The following is a 21,965-nucleotide window of genomic DNA, read 5'->3' on the forward strand; positions in this document are numbered from 1 at the left end:
AGCTAAGGTGACACATATCTTGTGGCCAAAATTACAAAGCATAAAACAGAAGCAATATAGTAACAAATTCAATGAAGACTTTAAAAATGGTCCACATTTTAAAAAATAATAATAACAAGCCTAAAATGGAGCACTTGTGCTAAGCCCACATCACCAAACCAAGACTTAGCACCAAACTTAGAGTTTCAATCTCTCCCAAGAGTGGGATCTTAGACCAGTTAATCTGGAATTATCTGGTTGGCACTAGTGAAGTAACCTACTTGATACACCTCTGCCATCCCCTTTTAAAGGAAAGCACCGTTGTTGTGTCTGACTCTGCAACCCCAAGGACTGCAGCACGCCAGGCTACTCGGTCCTGCATTGTTTCCTGGAGCTTGCTTAAACTCATGTTCATTGAGTCAGTGGTACCATCCAACCATCTCATCCTCTGTCGTCCCCTTCTCCTGCCTTCAATCTTTCCCAGCATCAGGGTCTTTTCCAATGAGTCAGCTCTTCATATCAGGTGGCCAAAGTATTGGGGCTTCAGCTCAGTCCTTCCAATGAATATTCAGGGTTGATTACCTTTAGGATTGATGGTTGGATCTCCTTGCAGTCTAAGTGACTCTCAAGAGTCTTCTCCAACACCACAGTTCAAAAGTGTCCATTCTTCAGAGCTCAGTCTTCTTTATGGTCCATCCAGCTCTCACATCTGTATGTGACTACAGAAAAACTATAGCTTTGACTCTACGGACCTTTATCAGCAAAGTGATGTCTCAGCTTTTTAATACCCTGTCTAGGTTTGTCATAGCTCTTCTTCCAAGGAGCAAGCATCCTTTAATTGCATGGCTGCAGTCACCGGTGGCAATGATTTTGGAGCCCAAGAAAATTGCCACAGTCCACTCTGCTAGTAACCGCCTAGCCCTGCCCTTTCTGCCTATACAAGACTTCCATTTTGTACAGTTCTTCAGAGCTCCTTTCTGTTTACTAGCTGGGACACTGCCTGATTCATGAACTGTTGAACAAAGCTGATAAAAACTTTAAAATGTACTTAGATGAATTTTTTTTTAAGAGGGACTGGATAAATCTTGGCTGAGGAGACTGTATTGGGTGGTGTTAGCAGTAGTTCTGCCCTCTACCTGCTAGATGCCAGCAGCAAACCCCACCATCTCTCATTTATGACAAGCAAGCAAAGGTCTCCAAACCTTTCCACGTGTCCCCTGGGAATAAAACCTCCCAGACTGAGAACTACTGAGAACTACTTTTTCAGGGGAAAAAGTGGGGTCCACTAGGTCCTTCTGTCCTTTGTTTTATTGTTTAATATCTCTTGGAACTGCAATTCTGCAGAACACAATTTGGGAAAACATCGATGGAAACCAAGTTCCATTTTACAGTTGAGGGAACCAAGGTCCTGAGGGGACAGGGTTTACAAACGACAAAAGCCAAATGAGTCATTTCAGTTCAGTCACTCAGTCGTGTCCAACTCTTTGTGATGCCATGGACTGCAGCCTGCCAGGCCTCCCTGTCCATTACCAACTCCCGGAGTTTACTCAAATTCATGTCCATTGAGTCGGTGATGCCATCCAACTATTTTATCCTCTGTCGTCTCCTTCTCCTCCTGCCTTCAATCTTTCCCAGCATCAGGGTCTTTTCAAATGAGTCAGTTCTTCACATCAGGTAGCCAAAGTATTGGAGTTTCAGCTTCAACATCAGTCCTTCCAATGAACATTCAGGACTGATCTCCTTTAGGATGGACTCGTTGGATCTCCTTGCAGTCCAAGGGACTCTCAAGAGTCTTCTCCAGCACCACAGTTCAAAAGCATCAGTTCTTCTGTGCTCAGCTTTCTTTATAGTCAGTAGCAAGTCTGATATTCAAGTCCCTGACCCAAGGCCAGGGCATGCTTGTGTTTCCTCAGACAAATGAAACTTCCTGAGGACCCTCCCAGATGGCACAGGATGGAGCTCCCAGAAGGGACCGGTGCAGCATCTGTACACGATGGGTACTGTGCATCAAACAGATGACTAACGAGAACCTACCGTATAGCACAGGGAACTGTATTCAGTGTTCTGTGATGACTTGAATGGGGAGGAAAGCCAAGAAAGAGTAGACACACGTGCACACATAGCTGATTCACAAACTAACACACATTGTAAAGCAACTCTACTCCAATAACATATTTTTTAAAAAGTTCTCAGCTCCTTAAAAAGAAAAAGAAAGGACCCAGTGCACCAGGGGACGGTCTTAGCCATGTTTTTTTCCCATTTTCCCTGTGATCTGATCCTTTTGATCATTTGTTTCATTTCCAGAAGTAAGATTGGCTGGTTTGTTTCACTGAGGACCTTTCTGATATATCAGTTCAGTTCAGTTCAGTCGCTCAGTCGTGTCCGACTCTTTGAGACCCCATGAATCACAGCACGCCAGGCCTCCCTGTCCATCACCAACTCTATAATTATGGAGGAATCACAGTGAGCAAATGGGAGAGGCCCCTGGAAAGTTCTGGAACCCAGAGAAAGCAGGGCCATCCAAAGGTATCTATGCCTTTGTCCAGACCTGTTCCACATGTTAGCCAAACCAAACACACAGCTGTACTTTTATATTGATATTTCAGTCGAGGAGCATCCCACAAGTTTTCAATTATGAGAAAGCTTTAACTCAAATCCCAGGAGGGAAAAAAAAAACTCATTAATGCATTCAATCTGGCATCTCTCACTTCTTGCTAGATTTTGAAAATTGTCATGCATTGTATGGGTTCCCTCCACCCCACCTGCCCCCCAAACCAAGACTGTTCTTTTCAAAAACAGCAGGTTTTTCCCTAACCTACCTTGGAAATGAAGTCCCCGGAAAAGCCAGCCTTTAATTCATTTCGCATGCTAAATTATTACAATCGAAAGGCAAAATCTCCACTGTGCAGCTTTAAAAACATCTGTGTTTTTCATCTGACTTTTGGGGATAATTATCCCAGCTCATATTGTGATTGCTAATTACTAAGCTACACTAACCTGCTGAAGGGCTGGGGTAGGGGTGGGGGGTTCTTTTCAAAGCATTCCCCCCCTCCGCCCCCGAGCATTCAATCATCTGAAAATGGAAATGGAAAATGTAGAAACACAGGCAGCTTGCTGCATGTGCTCCTGGGTTGGGCTGATGTCAGGCCCTGCAAGGACGTCACTCCAGGATCCCCAGATCTGAGGCCAGAGGAGGGGGGTACTGGGCATGTGGTGGGGGAGCGTGGGCTTTATTATAACCAGACCGCTGGGTGTGGATTTTTATTTTCACAAACAAATAAATAATTGATTTGACTGAGAAGTTTTACTTTTTACAAAAACTAGACCCAACCAGGATTCCAGAAACTCAACAAACCGTATTTTACGTTGAACCAAAAACACAAAGCAATGTGCTTAATATTTTAACATTTTAATTTGAGGCAGTGATATGTCACTTAACTGACATTTTGGAAAAGTCCCTGATGCTGGGAAAGATTGAGGGCAGAAGGAGAAGAGGGTGTCAGAGGATGAGATGGATGGATGGCATCACCAACTCAATGGACATGAGCTTGGGCAAACTCGGGGAGTTGGCGAGGGACAGGGAGGCTTGGTGTGCTGCCATCTGTGGGGTCTCAGAGTCAGATATGAGGGGGGTGACCGAACAACAACAACATGTCATTTAGGATGAATATCTAGCAAATCCTTTTGAACCAACACCAAGAATTTCTTTGCTAAAAGTGTGGCATTTGATCACAATGAGAACCTTTCTTCATCTACTCCATTGAGTCTTGTGTGGATCTGCATCACGTAGGAGGTACTCGGGACAGAGTGCTGGCAAGACAGGCAGCATCCTTGCCTTCACAGAGCTTGGAGTCTGGGTGGGGGGTCCCTTCAGAAAAGAGAGCAGATGATTGTGAGCCAGGCCAAGATGGGTGCTGATGGGGTAAGACAGGCATCTACGATGCTGGGAGGGACCTCCTGAGCAGAGAGACGTGAGGCTGAGGATGAATAAGCCAAATTGGAGGATGGATCAGAGCAAGCCCAGGGAGAGAGAGCCGTGGTAAGAGAGAGAAGCATACAAAAGGCCTTTGGTGAGCTTCCAGGGACAGCTGAGACGGTCCACAGAGCACCGGATGCTGTCTTAACGAGCCGTCTTTGCCCCGACAGTGCTGGGGAGCCAGTGAGTGCTCTGGGCAGAGGGAGGGCCAGAGAGTAGCTCCACTGGACATCAACATGAAGTTAACTTGACTGGAAGCCTCTACTTCAAGCACGGTGCACCCTGATTCCCACCAGGCTATTTGGGCGCTAGGAAGAGCCAGCCCCACCGTGAATCCCTGCCTTACAGCAGAGACTCCAGATCCAGAGGGGAGCCCCACAGGCAGAGGACAGCCAGGCTCTGAACGCCAGCACCTTCTGAGCAGCCCCCGTGCCTCTGTCTCTGGAGGACCCCTCTCTTTAGAGGTCAAAGGGGCCTGTTGATTAACAAGCTGCAAGGGGCCATGTACTGTTTAGGAGCTTCACATATGTGACGGCAAATAATTAAAAAAATAAAATTATGGATGCTTCCAAGCAGCCTTGCCTTGTCCAACAAAGAAAATGAATCCTTTGTTTGTATGGCTCAGAAATCAATCTTTTGGAGGAAATGCAAATGGGAGAGGCCAAGAGGAAGCAAGATTACTAACTTCCTAGGCAGGGAGGTGGCTGGAGAGGGAAGATGGGGGAGGGGAGCCAATGCCAGCCTGGGGGTCTCCCGGGAGCACCGAAAGGGGAACTTTGGCAGAGAGAACGGCTCACGTGGGAACCAGGGGAGCATGGCCGTGTCCTGTGAGATGAACTTTCTCTGGTGTGACCCAAGAAGCCTTCACCGATGTCTCCTCCACCCTCTCGGGGCCAATCTTGGATTCTTGTGTGCTTTCCAGGAGCCAGCGTGCAGGCCCTGGGCCCTGGGCCAGTGGGGTGGGGAGAGATGCATTGGAGTTACGCGGTCATTTCTCATTTAATCCTTACAATAAGGCTGTGAAATAAGTGTCATCAATCCCACAGCTCATAGAGGGTGAGAAACTGGCTGTGCTGTTACCCAGCAGCATCTCCAGGTAATGGGAGCCGAGGCGGGCAGAGCTGTTGACCAGGTAAGTAAATGAGGCAATAAACAGACCCAGGAAGTGGCTGTGGGAAGACCAGCACAGGCCCGGCTGGACGCTGCTGGCTTCCAGCCAGACAGCAAGCAGTGGAAAGGCAGGTGAAGGCAGGCAGCCCAGACCCATAGTCCAGGGAGAAGGAAAGAGAGCTGCCCACCCCCAACCACCAAGCCTGAGCTCAGGCCCCCAGGGAAGGCACAGACCCCCTTAGACCTGCCCTCCACTCCTGACCGGTCGGCGCCCCCAGCGGACAACATAGCCAGATTGTGGAACCACAGCCAGCTCCAAGGCACAGGCTGGTAGCACTTTCCAGAGAGCCTGTCGGAGTTTCTGTTGCTTGAGCTCCAGGAGGACTGACTGGCCCCAGGAGGCGCCCTGAGGCCTCAGCAGTGGAACATCCACCCACCCCCTCGCCAACCTGGGCCCTCACACCTTGAGATGCTCCTGGAGGCTCGGGGGGCGGGGGGTCCCTCAGGGGGCCTCTCAGTCCACACCGGGAAGAGAGAGAAGGGGGAGGCAGCAAACGGGGGTGGGCGAGAGCCCTTCCGTGTCCACCCGGAGAGGGGCAGGCACGACGGGGTGACGCTGTCACTGTGAGGCTGGCCTCGCTGTCCCCAGAGAAGGGCATCAGGACGCCTGCTGCTCAGAGGTGGAGCCACAGTCAAGCTCTGTCCAGCCCCTGCTCTGCCTGCTCCCTTGAATAAGCGACACGGGAGAGGCCCCTGACCCTGAGTTAACTCAGCTCAGGGCTGTTCAGAGGGCTTAGTACCCAGCCAGCATTGAGCATCACAGCGCCACCCTTGTGGTCAGAAGGAGTTGGGAGCCAACGTTCAGAGACCTGCCCCCTCGTGCTGGAGGATTTCTTTCATCTCTCCTCCCAGCAACCTGTGAGGGCAGATTTCTGCCTGATGCTCAGAGTGTTGGTATAATCTGCTGAAGTCGCCCAGCTGGGAGTTGGCAGTGCCAAGATTCAACTCCAAAGGTACCCTCTTGCCACCACCTCCTTCCCAGTGCAGAACAGGTGCCCCTGGTGCACCGAACACAGGACTGTGCTAAGTGAAGTGCAGTTCAGAAGACGCATGAGTCAGCCCATCAGGGAAGGCTTCCTGGAGGAGGCAGCATTGATGGATGCCCAATAGCTGCATGCAGGCACAGAGTAGGAATTCCAAAAAAAGGAAAGGAGCTGAGAAAAGCAGCTAGCCAGACCCCAAGTATGGTAGGAACCAGAGGTGGGGCCCAGAGCCCCTGCCCAGGCCATGGGAATTTGAGAAGAAAGGAGGGGTGGGACCTGTAGGGGAGAAGAACTTGCCACTCCAAAATATCTCTCTGGCATGCAGATTATCTCTGATTGAAAGCAAGCAAGGTTCAAAAGACTCAGGAAAAACTCTGACCTTCCCTGATGGCTCAGAGGGTAAAGCGTCTGCCCGCAATGTGGGAGACCCGGGCTCAATCCCTGGGTCAGAAAAATCCCCGGAGAAAGAAATGGCAACCCACTCCAGTACTCTTGCCTGGAGAATCCCGTGGACGGAGGAGCTTGATAGCCTACAGTCCATGGGGTCGCAAAGAGTTGGGCACGACTGAGTGACTTCACTTTCTTTCTTTTCTTTCTTTCCCCCTAATTGCTTAAAAAAATTTAGATGGAAGACTTGTTCCCAGAACAAGCCCAGAGATCAGCGTCCTCTCTGTGTCCATTGTCTCTGCAGGGCCAGCAAACATTTATCAAACATTTGTTTTTCTATCTCCAGGTGAATCACCTTTCTCCCCTTTGAAGTCCCCAACCATTATCCGCAACATCTTTTATCTTTAGCTGAAGATGGAATTTAAAGAGATGGTTGCAGCCATCTTAGCGACTTACTCCGTTTTCCTGGGTCTCTTCCATGTTATTAAACTTTTTTGTGATTTTCTCCTCTTAACTCTGGCTCATGTCAATTTCATTCTTAGACCTGCCAGGAGAACCTAGTACAGCAGAGGACCAGCAGGAGCAGCAATGGGAGCCCCACAGAGGGCCTGGAGTGGCTGGGAAGATGCTGAAGGGCATTGACGGAGCGGGCTGGGCCCGTGCAGTGGGAAGCCGCCTCCACACACCCTTACAGCTCCTGACAGTAGCAAAGGCCCTTCTCCCAGAGTGACAGAGGGAGACTCCTCTCGAGGGTTTGTGCCAACACCACCACTCCAGCCAGGGACGCCCACAGGGCCAGCCCCCTGCCTGGCCGGCTGGCCACAACCCAGCGGTATCTGTGGACAAGGGTACTCAGAGCCAGGCAGTCACTCAGCTCCCACCAGGGTCTTCTCCTTCCCATTCTCTCCTCTTCCTAAAGTCTAGTTTTCCAAAGGGATCACCAAAGATCCAGGCCTGCCCCTGCTCCAGATGTGAGTCAGAAGAGAGACAGAGCAAGGGGTCCATCTTTCCCCTGATTGGAGAACCTCTGAAAGCCCTGTAGTCCAGCGACGCTGGCCTGGCTCCTCACCCCAGCCTTGTCCCCAAACGTTTGCTTTCCAGAGCAGAGTGTTTTGCTCATTTGCTTCCTGTGGGATTTCTGATACAGGTTAAACAGGAACGTCCAACTCAGCAGCTTGAAAACCTTGAGAGCTGGAAGAGACGTCTGGTCAACAGCCTCCATTCAGGCCCCTCTGTCCCCAGGTGTCTGTGCCATAGGACTGGTTTGCAGATGCTTAGAGGCTTTAATGAGCCACTCCCTGCAAGGGATGCTGAGGTTTGAGCCCCCTGTGCTATGACGAAGCACAGCCCCTGGGAGATGCCCGTCCACATTCAGTCTCTGAGAAGTAACATTCACCAATTTTATAGCAGAGGAGACTGAGGCCAAGAGGGATGAAGCAGCAGCTAGAATAACACAAGGTTCAAAGACTGCTTGTCTGTGGACTTCCCCGTGGTCCAGTGGTTAAGAATCAGGAGATGCAATGCAGGAGATGTGGGTTCAATCCCTGGTCTGAGAACTAAGATCCCACAGCCCACGTGTCACAACTTAGACTTGACATAGTACTGTAAATAAATATATAAGTATTTAAAAAAATTCCCACCCCTAAGAATTAAAAAATAAAAAGTCTGCCTATCTGGGTCCTACTCTGCACCCCACCCTCAACCTCCCATCCACCCCACAGACCCTGTGCTGAGTTCCCTTTCTGGGCAGGAACAATGGCGCCTTAGCCCAGTATTTCTGGTCATGGAGGGCGTAGTCTGTGTCCCTGAGGGTCGAAAGTTCACGTTCCACTCATCCCTGAGTGACCAGTCGTGCTCACCTGGGGCCAGGCTGTGATGAGAGCCCAGATGCGGTACCCACCCCGTGGGTTGACCTGTGACAGGAACAGTGACAATCGGGGCCCAGGGACAGAATGGAGAGGAGCTCAAACCTCTTCATCAAAGTAGGAGCATCCCCCTGGACTACACATCTCCAGTGGGTGCATGAGATCCTGTCCCAGAGCCCACGAGGAGTGTCCTTATCACTGCCCCCCAGAATAGCCATCCTGGCTATTCCATACCGCCAGGGCACTGACCACCCAGGCTGAGTCTCCCCAGTCCTCCGATGTAGGTGACTGTGGCCCCCACTGCCCAGGAAAGGGAGCAGCGGGATGAACAGAGGGTGGACACCCATGACACCCCTAACTCTTCATTTCAGAAGCACTTTCCTACGGGGCTGGGGCAAACCACACTCCCTTCACACCCAGGGAGAAATTACAGAGCTTTAACCACATTGCAGTTTTAAGTGCCATTTCTAAAAATAGAGCTGGGTTCCTGTTTTTAGCTTTCATATTATAAGTCCCATATTACATGCTGTTTTACATGCAAGTTGGGAGGGGGCTGTGCCAGAGTCAAGAGAGACCCTGGAGTCCAAGGACCAGGAACACACACTTTGGGAAACTCAGAGGCAAGGCTGGAGTCGTCCACACACCCACAGGGTCCAACAGGGCTGACTGCTCTGTGAATGGGTCACCTGGGTTGTCCAGGTGGACATGGTTCAGGGTCACGTGGATAAAAGCCCTTCTTAATAGCACCCAGAGGAGTCCTTTCGCCAGAGCCTTGTAAAACATTATTATAACTAAGGAGCATTACTTGATTTGGTACTAACTACAACTTTTGGCACACCCACGATCTCCATTTCTCAGGAGAGGCTTAGAGGATGAGGTTACTTGTCTGGAGTGCAGCAGGCCCCCAAACACCAGACCAGTGGCTCCCAAGCCCACCTGGTGATCACCACCCCATTAGACTTGTGTTGACTGAAAAAAAAAAAAGGCACAAGATGAGAGCTGTGGGTTCAGTTTTATTGGGGATTTACTGAGGACTATTGCCTGGGAGACAGCCTCTCAGATAGCTCTGAGGAACTGCTCCAAAGAGGCCAATAAATATATGATTTTTTTTTTAAATGTTTGAAGTCTAGTTTTTGATTTGGCGGCTTCCCTGGTGGCTCAGTGGTGAAGAATCTGCCTGTCAATGCAGGAGACATGGGTTCAATCCCTGATCCAGAAAGATCCCCTGGAGAAGAAAATGGCAATCCACTCGGGTATTCTTTTTTTGCTTGTTTCTTTGTTTGTTCTGCATTTATTTATTTATTTATTTTTAATCGAAGGATAATTGCTTTATAGTATTGCTTTGGTTTCTACCAAACATCAGCCTGAATCAGCCATAGGTTTGCCCATGTCCCCTCCCACTTAAACTTCCCTCCCACCTTCCTCCCCATCGCACTTCTCTAGGTTGTTATCCAGCCAGGGTTTGAGTTCCCTGAGTCACACAGCAAATTGCCATTGGCCATCTGTTTACGTTTGGTAATGCACGTTTCCATGTTAACCTCTTCACACCTCCCATCCTCTCGTTCTTCCCCCAACCCCAGCCATGTCCATAAGTCTGCTCTCAACGTCTGTGTCTCCATGCTGCTCTACAGATAGCTTCGTCAGTACCATCTTTCTAGATCCCGTGTATGTGTGTTAGTATATGATAGTCGCTTTTGTCTTTCTGTATTCTTGCCTGGGAAATCCTCTAGATAAAGCCTGGCAGGTTGCAGTCCACAGAGTGGCAAAAGAGTCAGACACAACTTAGCGACTAAACCACAGCATAATAGTCGATTTACAATGTTGTGTTAATTTCTGCTGTGTAGCTAAGTGACTCAGTGATACATGTATGTATTCTTTTACAGACTATATGGTTTTGGTGAGGAGGGTACGTGCAGTTGAGCACACATCTTGGTAGAGGCTTGCTGCTAGACATGAGGACCAGATGTCTCTGTTAAGGATGTTAGTGCTTTTCTAGATATGGGAGGATGCAAGAAACTGGGTTCATAAAATTTTCTCCTGAAAATATCTCACCATCTGAAGGCCTGTTCTGCCAGTTTTTCCAAGAGCACAGAATGCTTCATTCCTGCTCTCCACCCTGAAGTCCTTTCCAGGGTGTGTTGAAGGTCAGAAACTGCAGTGGCTAATGACTTAATCCCTGGAGAACCAGATGGTGAGCGACATTCTTTGGCTGGCACCGGGAACATGATGCATGCATCTCCCAAGGGCACAGAAATACATCGTGACCATCGTATACAGACACAGCCTCACCCCCACAGCCCTGACCAAGTACCCTCCTGGCCTTAAGCTGGGGCAGACACTTCTCTGTGTCATTTCATGGATTCTTTTCTGCACTCCATACTTCTGTTTCCTGCATTCCTTGTGTCAGGGTGTTGCAGGAAGGGAGACCCCTTCCAGGGCCTGAGAGTGGGCTCTTGTTTAACACTCAGAGATAAATTGTTCAAGGAGACACAAAGCAAGAGACTTTATTGGGAAGGGGCATCTGGGTGGAGAGCAGTAGGGTAAGGAGACCCAGGAGGACTGCTCTGCCACATGGTTCACAGCCTTGGGTTTTACGGTGATGGGGTTAGTTTCCAGGTTGCCCCTGGCCAATCACTCTGACTCAGAGTCCTTCCTGGAGGTGTGTATCACTCAGCCAAGATGGATTCCAGTGAAAAGGATTCTGGGAGTTTGGTAGGAACATATGAATTGGCATGTCCTCTCTCCTTTTGACCTTTCCTGAATTCTTCCAGTGGGTGGTAGCTTGTTAGTTCCCAGTTCCTTACCAGAACCTCCTGTTGTAAGATAAGTCAAGCAAGTGGTTACTATCAGGTCTGGCCAGGGCAAGCAGTTTTGGTCAGTGTTTCTGCTAACAACTGCAGTAATTTCCTGGCATCCGTTTTGCACACGGATGTCGAAGACTTCCCAGATGATGTGGGTTATCCGCCAGGGCCCTGGTTCTCAGTGTTTCTGTAACTCAGGTTCTCCTGATCTGGTTCCTGCTTCCACTTCCTGGAACCATGTGAGGCTGAGTGGAGGGCTCTGCTTCCGGCTTATTATAAAGGATCTTTTCTGCACCTCTCCTGGGGCATCTCTGCATCTCTCCTCTAGGGTTTCATTGTCCCTCCTGACTGTCTGACAGTTTGTGAACAATGTCTTTAGGAGTCTCCCCTGCACTGACTCCAGGCCTTTGAGACATCTGTCTGGATCCCCAGACCTGACCCCCGTCCCTGGGACCCCTGCACTTCTCTCCCTCTGGGTGGGTTCTATGTGTATGTGGGAGAAGGAACCACCTTGTCTTTCAAGAATCCCACTTTCTGCTTGGGGAACAGCCCTGAGACACTTTAACCTTCTAAGAAACCACCTCTGGACACTCGGTGAAAGACGTTTTCAGTCAACCTGATGACATTTAAGCTTGCAAATTCTTGGCATGCTGAGATACTGTTCCTGGAGGAAGAGCTCCGACAATGTCTCAATCGTCACCTCTCAGCCAGGGGAACCCTGGCGGAGACCTTTCCACGAGGCCTTGAGTTAACTCAGTAGCCTTGAAATTCTCCTTTTTCTGGGAGAAAATGCAATTAGGCAGATGTTGATTACAGATGAAATTCTGCAGTGGTCCGGCAGCCTTTCTGTCTCCCCTTTTTTAATATATAAGCAAATGAGGGCTCCTAGCCCCTGGCAGCAGAACAGGGAGAAAGAAGCCCCAGAATTTTAACGCGGTACAGGCTCTCCAAGGTTAATGCCGCGGGGGGAGGGGCGGGGGAATTGGGATTCCGCTGGTGTCCGCCAGTTGGTATCCAAATTTCAATCTGGAAACAGTTGACCTTGAGCTGCCTTTAGGAATAAGGAAGCACCAACACAGAGAAAGGACTCTGTTACCATCACACAGTCTTGCTCTTTGCCTCAGAATGGGAAGACAAGGCTGGAGATTTACGTCCCAAAACCTTGGCCCAGCACCTCACCTGCTCCCATGCAGACTCCCCCAAACCCTGCCCACCCCACCCCACCCCCTCAGGCTTCCTCCATCCTCCCCGCTCCCAGCTGGAAGGCAGGCCCAGTGATATGGTGATTAGTGTTTTCTCCCTGCCCCGTTCCTGGGGGACTTGACCTTTGAAAGGAATAGAGCACTCATTGGGCACTGACTCTGTGTTTGATGCCTTCCCTAAACCCACCCTAAACGCATCAGGGACAAAACAACTGGGGCTTGACCTGGAGAGGTCCAGCCTGCCAGGAAGCCCCGTGGAGGCAGGTGCTGAAGTCACGTCCTTCACTGCAATGCCTCTGTTCTTCCTCCACACCCTGCTGCCTGGCCAGCAGAGACTAAGACAAGAATGCAACAAAGGAAGAACTCCCTAACGGTGGAAATGCTGGCACCATGGCTCTTGTATGCGAACAGGCTTGGAGGCGGGAAGGTCGCCCTTGGGCCTCTCAGATGAGTTCAGTTGCATCCATTGGGCTGAGCCAGGCCTGGCCCCTCTGAGGGGCGTGGCCCGATGCGCCCTATAAAATAAACAACGAACTGCACAGCTTTGCAATCTGCAGAACAGGCCCTCCCACCTCATCCTGCTGAATTCCCACAAGAATATTGAAGGGGGGATGATTATGCCCACTTTGGAGATGAGCAAACTCAAGTGCAGACACACAAAAAAACAATCGCTTCATCTGAAAAGCTTCATATTCCTCGCCTGCCTCAGCAAACCCCCCAAATTATTTTTTGACTAGAGTTCTCTCCAGCACCACTTCCGACCTCATCTGATGATTTATGTTTCCAAAAGCATATTTGAATGTTTACAAGACTGACTGATTTTAACTCCCAAGGACTCAGCACCAGACATCAAAACCTGTGTTTTTATAAAATAGGAAGAGGGGGATGGAAGAGATCCACTTACATTTTAAAGGTTTGTTGTGTTTTCTTTTTTTTTTTTTCCCCTGCAGCCAAGTGGAAAAAGTTGAAGGAATCTGTTAACATATTGATTGCTTTGAGCACCATTTTAAATTAGCTTTCCGTTCCCCTCCATATGCTTTTCCATTAAATTTAAATAAATTAAAGTTCACGTTTCTGGAAGAGATATGCTGGGGCCTCCTCAGGATTGGAGATGAGTTTATCAGCCAGGTCTGGCTGTCAGAAATCCATCAAAGACCATGCTGATGAGCACGGGTGGGGCCCCAGGGCCACGTGCTCTCTGAGAATACTTTTCGGAACACATTTATCACCATCCACCTTGGGACCAGCCCGGCGGCCGTTTCCACACACTGACCCAGATAGGGTTCTTCATCCCACTTGTCAGTTGCTGAGCCCACATGGACACAGAGCTGCTGTTTCCATCTACTCTTATCGCCAAGACACAGAGTGGCTCTGCTTGGGCTCCTGTTCCTCTTTCCAGGCCCCCACCCCAGGCCTGTGGCAGCCACACCTTCACCCCTATAAATGCACACAATCAGATGAATAGAGATAGTTGAGAAGTAATAATGAATATCACACCCCCCAAGACTCTTAATTGATGCTTTTGAATTGTGATGCTAGAGAAGACTCTGGAGAGTCCCTTGAACAGTAAGAAGATCAAACCAGTCAATCCTAAAGGGAAATGAGCCCTGAATATTCACTGCAAGGACTGATGCTGCAGCTGAAGCTCCAGTACTTTAGCCACCTGATACAAAGAGCCGACTTATTGGAAAACACCCTGATGCTGGGAAAGATTGAAGGCAGGAGGAGAAGGGAACAGTAGAAGATGAAGTGGTTAGATACCATCATCGACTAAGTGGACATGAGTTCGAGCAAACTCTGGGAGATAGTGAAGGACAGGGAAATCTGGCATGCTGCAGTCCATGGGCTTGTGAAGAGTTGGATACTCCTGAGGGACTGAACAACAACAAAGACTTTGTTGGGTATCGAAAACCCTACTTCGATAAGCTTTGTGTGGGAAGGAAAAATGATTCCCCCTCTACCTTTCTAGGTCCTGGGCTGAGGGTGTGTGCTAAGTCATGTTTGACTCTTTGTGACCCCATGGACTGTAGCCTGCCAGGCTCCTCTGTCCATGGAATTTTCCAGGCAATAATACTGGAGTGGGTAGCCATTTCCTACTCCAGGGGATCTTCCCAACCAAGGAATCAAACCTGAGTTTCTGTGTCTCCTGCACTGACGGGCAGTTTCTTTACCGCTGCACCACCTGGGATGTGACTCCCCTGTAATAAGAAAGGCAGATTAACAGGAGAAAAGTCACCAGAAGTTTAATAACATGTATGCCTCCTAATAACATTTCCTCCTCCCAGGAATACTGAGTTAAACCCCTGAAATGACCCAGGCCATCCACACCAGCTAAAGACACAAGAAGACACCAGGAGTGGGGAGCAAACTGTGGGAGATGTTACCAGGCAAAGCACAGTAACCAAGGCTGTGGTTATCATGAGGATTTCAGTCCATGCCTTCTCCATTGATAAATTTCTCGATTTGATTGTTCCTCCTCTTTCTGATGCAAAGAGGAAGGCACCCTTACAAATGGATATTTCTATGATAAATCTGGGGCTTCCCAGGTGGCACTAGTAATAAAGAACCCACCTGCCAACGCAGGAGACGTAAGAGACACGGGTTTGATCCCTGGGTTGGAAAGATCCCCTAGAGGAGGGCATGAAAATTCACTCCAGTAGTCTTGCCTGGAGAATCCCATGGAGAGAGGAGCCTGGCAGGCTACAGTCCATAGGGTCACAAAGAGTCAGACACGACTGAAGCAACTTAGCACGCACACACATGCACACCCATATGATAAATCTAAATGTCTCTTACAAAAGAGTAACTTCTACTCCATTTTCAGTCTTCTCCTGTGTCTGCTGTTTCTTAAAAATCATCAGCCTAAAATAATCCTTATGCTGAAATTCTGCTCCTCCTGTTCAGCCTCCTGAGATAAGCGTCTTGCATAAGACTGGGAGCAGCGTTGACTTCAGGCTTGGCTATATGCAAAGATTCATTCAGGGTCTGTCTGCCCTCTGCCTCTCTCTCTCATCAGGTTCTCTTCACATTACCCACCTCCCCCAGGGCAGGTGGATAATGGGGTTCAAGGATTCAATCAGGTTGCTTTGAGACAAAGGCCACATGTCCTCAAAGGTCCCCTGTCTGCCCTGGACAGACAAGATCTCTGCCTTCCCCAGAATGCCCCCTGGAAACAAACGTCCAACCACCTCTACTGACCTACGTAGATCCCTGGAGCCTGGGAGTGAGAACTTGAACTAAGTCAACAATTTCAGGGACACCTCCGAGATCCTGGTGGGGAGGAGTCCCTGAAAGGGTCTGATGAGGAGAGGCACACTGGTGACCCAAGAAAACCACCAAAGTGAAGGAGGTTGACCAGGTGGTCGAACTGCACTGACACAGTGTGAGGTCACCTTACTGTCCTCTGACCCAGTACCGCCTCCCCCAGCACCCGCAGCAAGACCTTGGACCCTAGGAAGACAAAGCTATAGTGAAGAGAAATGAACCCAAGCTCCTCACTAGGACAGCCCTGTTGGAGGAACACCCCTCCGAGAACTGGTGTCAAGAAGGAGGCCGAGGAGGAGCAGAGGTAGCGATGCAGACGGGGTGGACAGCAGGGATCCAGGGAGAGGGCAGTGGAATTCTGAGAACAGCAGTGGGCTCTGGACAGCTGGAAGGTGAGGGCCACAGAACCTGGAGAAAGAGGGTCTGCAGAGCAGGACCTCGGAGCTCTAGTTACACATGGGGATCCCACCCCCATCAATGGCCAGAAGGAAGGGATAGATGGAAGCACCCTGGGAAAGACAAGCTCTCCTGTTAATCCAGGATGTAGAAATCCACACTGAGATTTGTGGTTTTGCTGCAAATATGACTCATTTTCGCCAGGAGGTGAAATTTCTTTTAGACGTGCTCAAAATAGTCACTTTGGGTTCATCTGCCATTATATGCAGTATAGCTGGCATGCATGATTTTTCTAAATATATGGACTGTGTTTCTAATGGTTCATTCTTTGGAGTCACGCCTAACAAGTGTGTGAGAGTTTGGCAGATGAGACGAGGTCTCCACCTCCTCCCAGCGCGCCCACTCCCTGCCCAGTTCCAGCCCTGCTGGACTGACAGGAGTAGAGGCATTCCGTAGACTCTAGAGTGGGCTTCCCTGGTGCCTCAGAAGGTAAAGAATCTGCCTGCAGCGTGGAAGACCTGGGTTCGATCCCTGGGTTGGGAGATCCCCTGGAGGAGGGCATGGCAACCCACTGCAGTGTTCTTGCCTGGAGAATCCCCATGGACAGAGGAGCCTGATGGGCTATAGTCCATGGGGTCTTAAAGAGTCGGACACGACTGAGTGACTAAGCACAACCCAGAAGGCTGGGGTTCGAGCTCTGGTGTCTCAGTGGGATATATGGTCCATTCTGTTTGGGAGGGAGGGAGGGAAAAAGGAGAGAAGGGAAGATATAAAAACAGGATCTCTCATTCAAAATTATTTAGAGCATTATCTTTAAGCCCATGGCTCTAACACAGTAACTATTTTCACTTCTCTGGTTTGCATTTTGGCCCTTTTCTACCCACATGCTAATTTTACATATATAGCTAAAGAGTTATAATCTTCCCATGCGCAAGGTTGTGGTTTTTTTAAATCTTAGCATTTCCCTACATTTCCATCCCCTCACCCCACCCTACCCTCACAGAGGTTGAATAGCTGAAGCTACTCTTCTGGAGTAGATATGCTACAATATAACTAAAGCTCTTTTCTTATTTGTGAACATTTCAGTCCCTGCTGTTTGTCTGAGTTTTGCTTCACCATTAAACATAGTATCATAAATGATAAGGGACCCCTTCATTTCTGTAGCTGTGGCTTCCCTTTGATTGTTCCCTAGACTCAAGTTCCAGATGCCAGAATAGACACCTAAGTTGTAGGGACTTCCCCGGTGGTCTAGTGGTTAAGAATCTGCCTTCCCAAGCAGAGGATGTGGGTTCGATCCTGGGCTGGGGAACTAAGCCGCAACTAAGATCCCACAGGCCGCGGAGTAACTAAGCCCACAAAACACAAGAGATCCTTCATGCTGTAAGGAAGACCCAACACAGTCAAGAATAAATAAATATTTTTAAAAACACTTAAAAACATTGATTGTACGACTTTTTGTGGTCCTCCCCTCCTCTCCACATTTTGCTTCCCAAACATCCTGTGTTCGATAAATTTGCAGGCACCAGGGTACCCGTTTCACCTCAAACCTCAGTGTCAAGTCAAAACTGTTCAAAAATAAAGAGTTCTTAAACAAGTCCAAAATGATAGCCCCAGGTTCACCTCTTTAGCAATTTGCTCTTCTCCCAAGAAAGATTTTCGTTATCTTTCTGTGAATATCTTTGAGAGTCTTGTTGTTTTTACAAATTCTGAATGAGTTCATTAGGTGTTATTATACTGTTTTCTTTTTTTTTTCCTTAGACATATTTTTGAAAGCCTGGTATTTTCACTCTGGGTGTAAGTCTTCTCCCAGGGTGTTATCCCTTAAACTTTCTTAATCTGATATTGTCATGATTTGGAAGTTTATAGACTATTCAACTCAGCCAATCTCCTTCATGCGGCTGCTTCTAGTACTCATGAGATGAGCAATTCATCCACAGTCTGATAAATATTCTATTTTCTGTTCTGCCGGTTTATCTGAAATTTGGTTTTCCATATTTAACACTCGAATCTGCCTTGGCTTTGTTGCGTGTATGATATTCTGTGCATCCAATCTAATCTTTTATTCCAAATGACTCTCCTATTATTCAACACAATTTGACAAGATCGGGTGCGTTTATGGTCGTGTGGCTGTAGACTCAACACAATCTGAAAACACTCCTTCCTTAGTACTTGCTTTGGAAAGTGAACTTTTTCCTGTGTTCACATTTTTCATGCCTGGTTTTCTGGGCCGTCCCATCATCTATCTCTTTGTGCAGAAGCCAGCTCGGAGATTTTAATGGCTTTGCTTGATCATATGCTCTTGGGTTCAGCAGCCTTAGTGTGTGCACACATGTGCACACACACACACACACACACACCCTCACTTTTCTGCTTTTAATTTCAAGAAAATCTTTTGAAATTCTTGCCTACTTTTGTTTTCTACGAGGAACTTCAAAGCATATTGATTTTAAAAGATCTTCTTGGAATTTTGATTGAAATTGTATTTAATCCATATGTAGCTTCAGGGAGAAGAGATATCTATTCAGTGTTTTATCTGGCTGCCCAAGAACACAGCTTATCTGCCTGTCACATAAACTCCTTTTTAAAATGAGCTGGAATAGTTCAGTTTTAAGGTCTGTGTCCTGGTCCCAACTCTGCCTTGATCTGGTGAAAGAATTCTGGAAAAATTCTGGAAAGTAGATTTCCTCTTCTGGCAATGAGGGGCTTGAGCTAGGTCATTGCTTGGAGAAACAACAATTGTCCAGTTTTCTCTGCTTCTCCAGCTCCTCAGGTCAGGAGTAGGTGGACAGCTTTCGTGTCCTCCAGGAACACTGTGTTGGTGGTCTCCCTCCCTCTTGGAAGCAGCCTCGCTCGCTGCCCAGCTGGTCCCTCTCCTTCTGTCCCTGGAGACCTCCCTGTCCACCAGCATCTTCCTCAAACCCCAGTACTGCCATCACTCCAGACTGTTCAGTGTCCACTTGGGTGAGCCGCATGAATGCCCTGACTCACAATTCCTCATCCCCTGTGCCCGTGCTGATTTGAATCTCAGCCACTCTCATCACAGTCCTGAAACCGCATGACCTCCAAGCCCACAAATCCACACCACCTTCCACTCTTCAGCCCATCAGCTTACATGGCCCCATCCAAACACTATGACCTTGTTGAGACCCTCAAGCCACTGACCCCTTCCCTGTCTCACTATCCAGTGGTCCCCCATGTTCACTCTCTTTACTCAGTTAGATGGCAGGCGGGGTGTGCTTTGGGGGAACTTCATCTAAAATACAATCATTCTCTCACAACCACAGCAGAAAGGCTCTGAACCAACTTCCTCTTAAAGAAGTGATGATGTCACCGATTCTACCCTCCCTCTGTGCCTGTGGTCGCCTGATGTCACACGGGTGCCCTGGGCTCAGGGGCTGCTGGCCAGTGTCCCGTCCACTTCTGCCCCTGTCTACCCCTCTGCGTGTCTACCAAAAGCCAGATGTGATGGTCCCAAATTGCATGGGTTTTATTTGCTGTTGTAATGATGCAGTTTTCTTAAACATGAGCTACGCCAGGGATTTCCCTGGTGGTCCAGTGGTTAAGACTCCGCACTCCCTACATAGGGGGACTGAGTTTGATCCCTGATCAGGGAACTATTAATAGATACCACAGGCTACAACTAAGGCCCAGTGCAGCCAAACTAAGAGTATATACACAAGAAAGTGAAAGTGTTCGTTGCTCAGCTGCGTCCAACTCTTTGTGACCCTATGGACTGTAGCCCAACAGGCTCCTCTGTCCATGGGATTTTCCAGGAAAGAATACTGAAATGGGTTGCTATTTCCTTCTCCAGGAGATCTTCCTGATCCAGGGATAAAACTCAGGTCTCCTGCACTGCAGGCAGACTCTACCGTCTGAGCCACTAGGCTCAGACACACATATATATACGAGTTAAGCCAATGAAATTTTAAAAGGAAAAAGCTGCTGTTTCAATGAAAGGTAAGTTGAACACTTGGGTAAGCCTAGGTAAACACAAGTTGCTAAAAAGACTATCAATCAAATGAGACGTACGCTGCCATTTGTAAGACTGGAGAAGATGGTGGAAGCCTGGAAGGAGTCTGAGCCATGTTTCCTCGGAGGATTCAAGTTCTTTTTCTGCTTAAGCATCATATGGGACCGGAGATTGTAGATGGTACGCTGTGAATGCGGTAGCCATGAGGGCAGGGCGGGGGGAGGAGAGTCAACATGGAGTGGGGGGGGGGGGCAGTGCATGAGTCTCCTCTGCTCTTACTTTCCAAACCCCTCAACCTCTCTCCCCAGGATCTGGGTCAGGGGAGGATATTTCCAGACCCCCACCTGTGTCTAGCTGTAATCCCCCAGCTCCCCTACCTCAGAAAATGCTCATCTCCCTGGAGTTTCAGCAAGTGATCATCAGATCTATCACTGGACTGTGACCTCACAGCTCAAACCTCCAGGCCAGATTCCTCCTCTCGTGCTGAGGCTGAGGTCCCTGACGTCTGCTGTCTGTCTAAACAGGAGGACGGAGAGAATAAAGGAGAATTTCAAGCAAGCATCCTGTCCACATTGTAAACTTCTCCCCCTCCTCAGCCGGTCCTTCTCAACGTTCCCCTGAAATGCAGGCTCCCTGGGCTGCCTCTCTCCTTCTCCGGGTCCTTTGCAGCGGAGCCCCAGGTGCCCAGGAGCCATCTTCGGCCACAGCCTCCAGTGGGAGGGATGGTGTCTGGGGGGCGGCCCACATCTGTCCGGCACAGTCGCGGGCACAGCACACCTCTCCCATAAATACCACCAGGTGAGTCAGGAAGGCCCTGCCTGGCTCAGGCCCTCTGTGTTCTCATGATCCCAACACGCTGGCATTTCAGAGGCAGACTTCCTCCTGCCCTTGCCATAACTCATGGGTCCTTTGGCAGCCCCCAAAATTGCAACATATCAGGCACAGAGACAGGAGGCAGGTGTAGGGAGAGGGCAGCGGCTGCTGAAGCCTGACTTTCTCAGACTCCTCTGCATTCTCAGCCTCCAGATTCTGGGACTTGGCCAGTGGAAGGGAAGATCAGGGACACAGAGGGCAGAAGCTGGTGGTGACCACGAGCCCCTGGCTCTACAGGGGTTGAAACAGACCCATGAGTCACCTGGATCTGGACCAAGGTGTGTTCCGAATCTGGAGATGGGGAGATGCGAGCAGGACCTCGCTGTGGGGGACAGATCTCCAGTGTCAGAGATGAGTAAGTGGCTAAGCCTGCGATGAGCATCCACCCTGGACCAGGCTGGGCTAACTCGGCCCCTCTCCTGGCAACCTGGGAGCCGGACGCCTCCCTCCCATCCCAGCAAAGCTGGAGGTACCTGCCTTCAGGGATGGGGCCCCAGGCTACTGCCCCCTCACCCCCATCCCAGGTGAGGTCTCAAGAGGCTGTCAATCATCTGTCAGCTCAGCTCCTTGGGGGTTCACACACAGCCTGCGTGTTAATTTCCTTCTGGGTCTGTCTGCCCGGGTCCTGGGGTCGGATGGCAGGCAACCCCCAGTCCAGGGTGGTGTGTCCCTCAGGGCTCCAGGACCCCAGCCACTTCTGAAGGCTGGACAAGCTGATTTTCATTTCCTTTGGGAGGCTTTATTGACCCGTGCGGAAGCCCTGACTGACAGAATACACAGCAAGCTTGAGCCTGCTGTGCAATGCTATGAAATTTTCCCAATACTGTTGTAAAAATTAAAAATTCATCTCGTGAAAAATAAAAGGTAAGTGTAACTAACACGGTTGCTGAGACCTGGTGGAAACCAGCTCCCCGAGCCGCTGGAGAATTTCCCTGCTGCTGCCTCTGGGCGGAGGACGCGCCAAGCCCCCTACCTGAAGAGCTCGGATCCATACATTTATTTCTGTCCCACCACCTGCCTTGCTCGGTACAAGCCCCAGCCAAGACCGGGCTTTTTCTTTACCTGTGGGGATGCTTTCAACACAGTTTCCATGGAGGCA

This window comes from Bubalus kerabau, chromosome 22, assembly GCF_029407905.1.
Source record: "Bubalus kerabau isolate K-KA32 ecotype Philippines breed swamp buffalo chromosome 22, PCC_UOA_SB_1v2, whole genome shotgun sequence".
NCBI classification, from domain to species: Eukaryota; Metazoa; Chordata; class Mammalia; order Artiodactyla; family Bovidae; genus Bubalus; species Bubalus kerabau.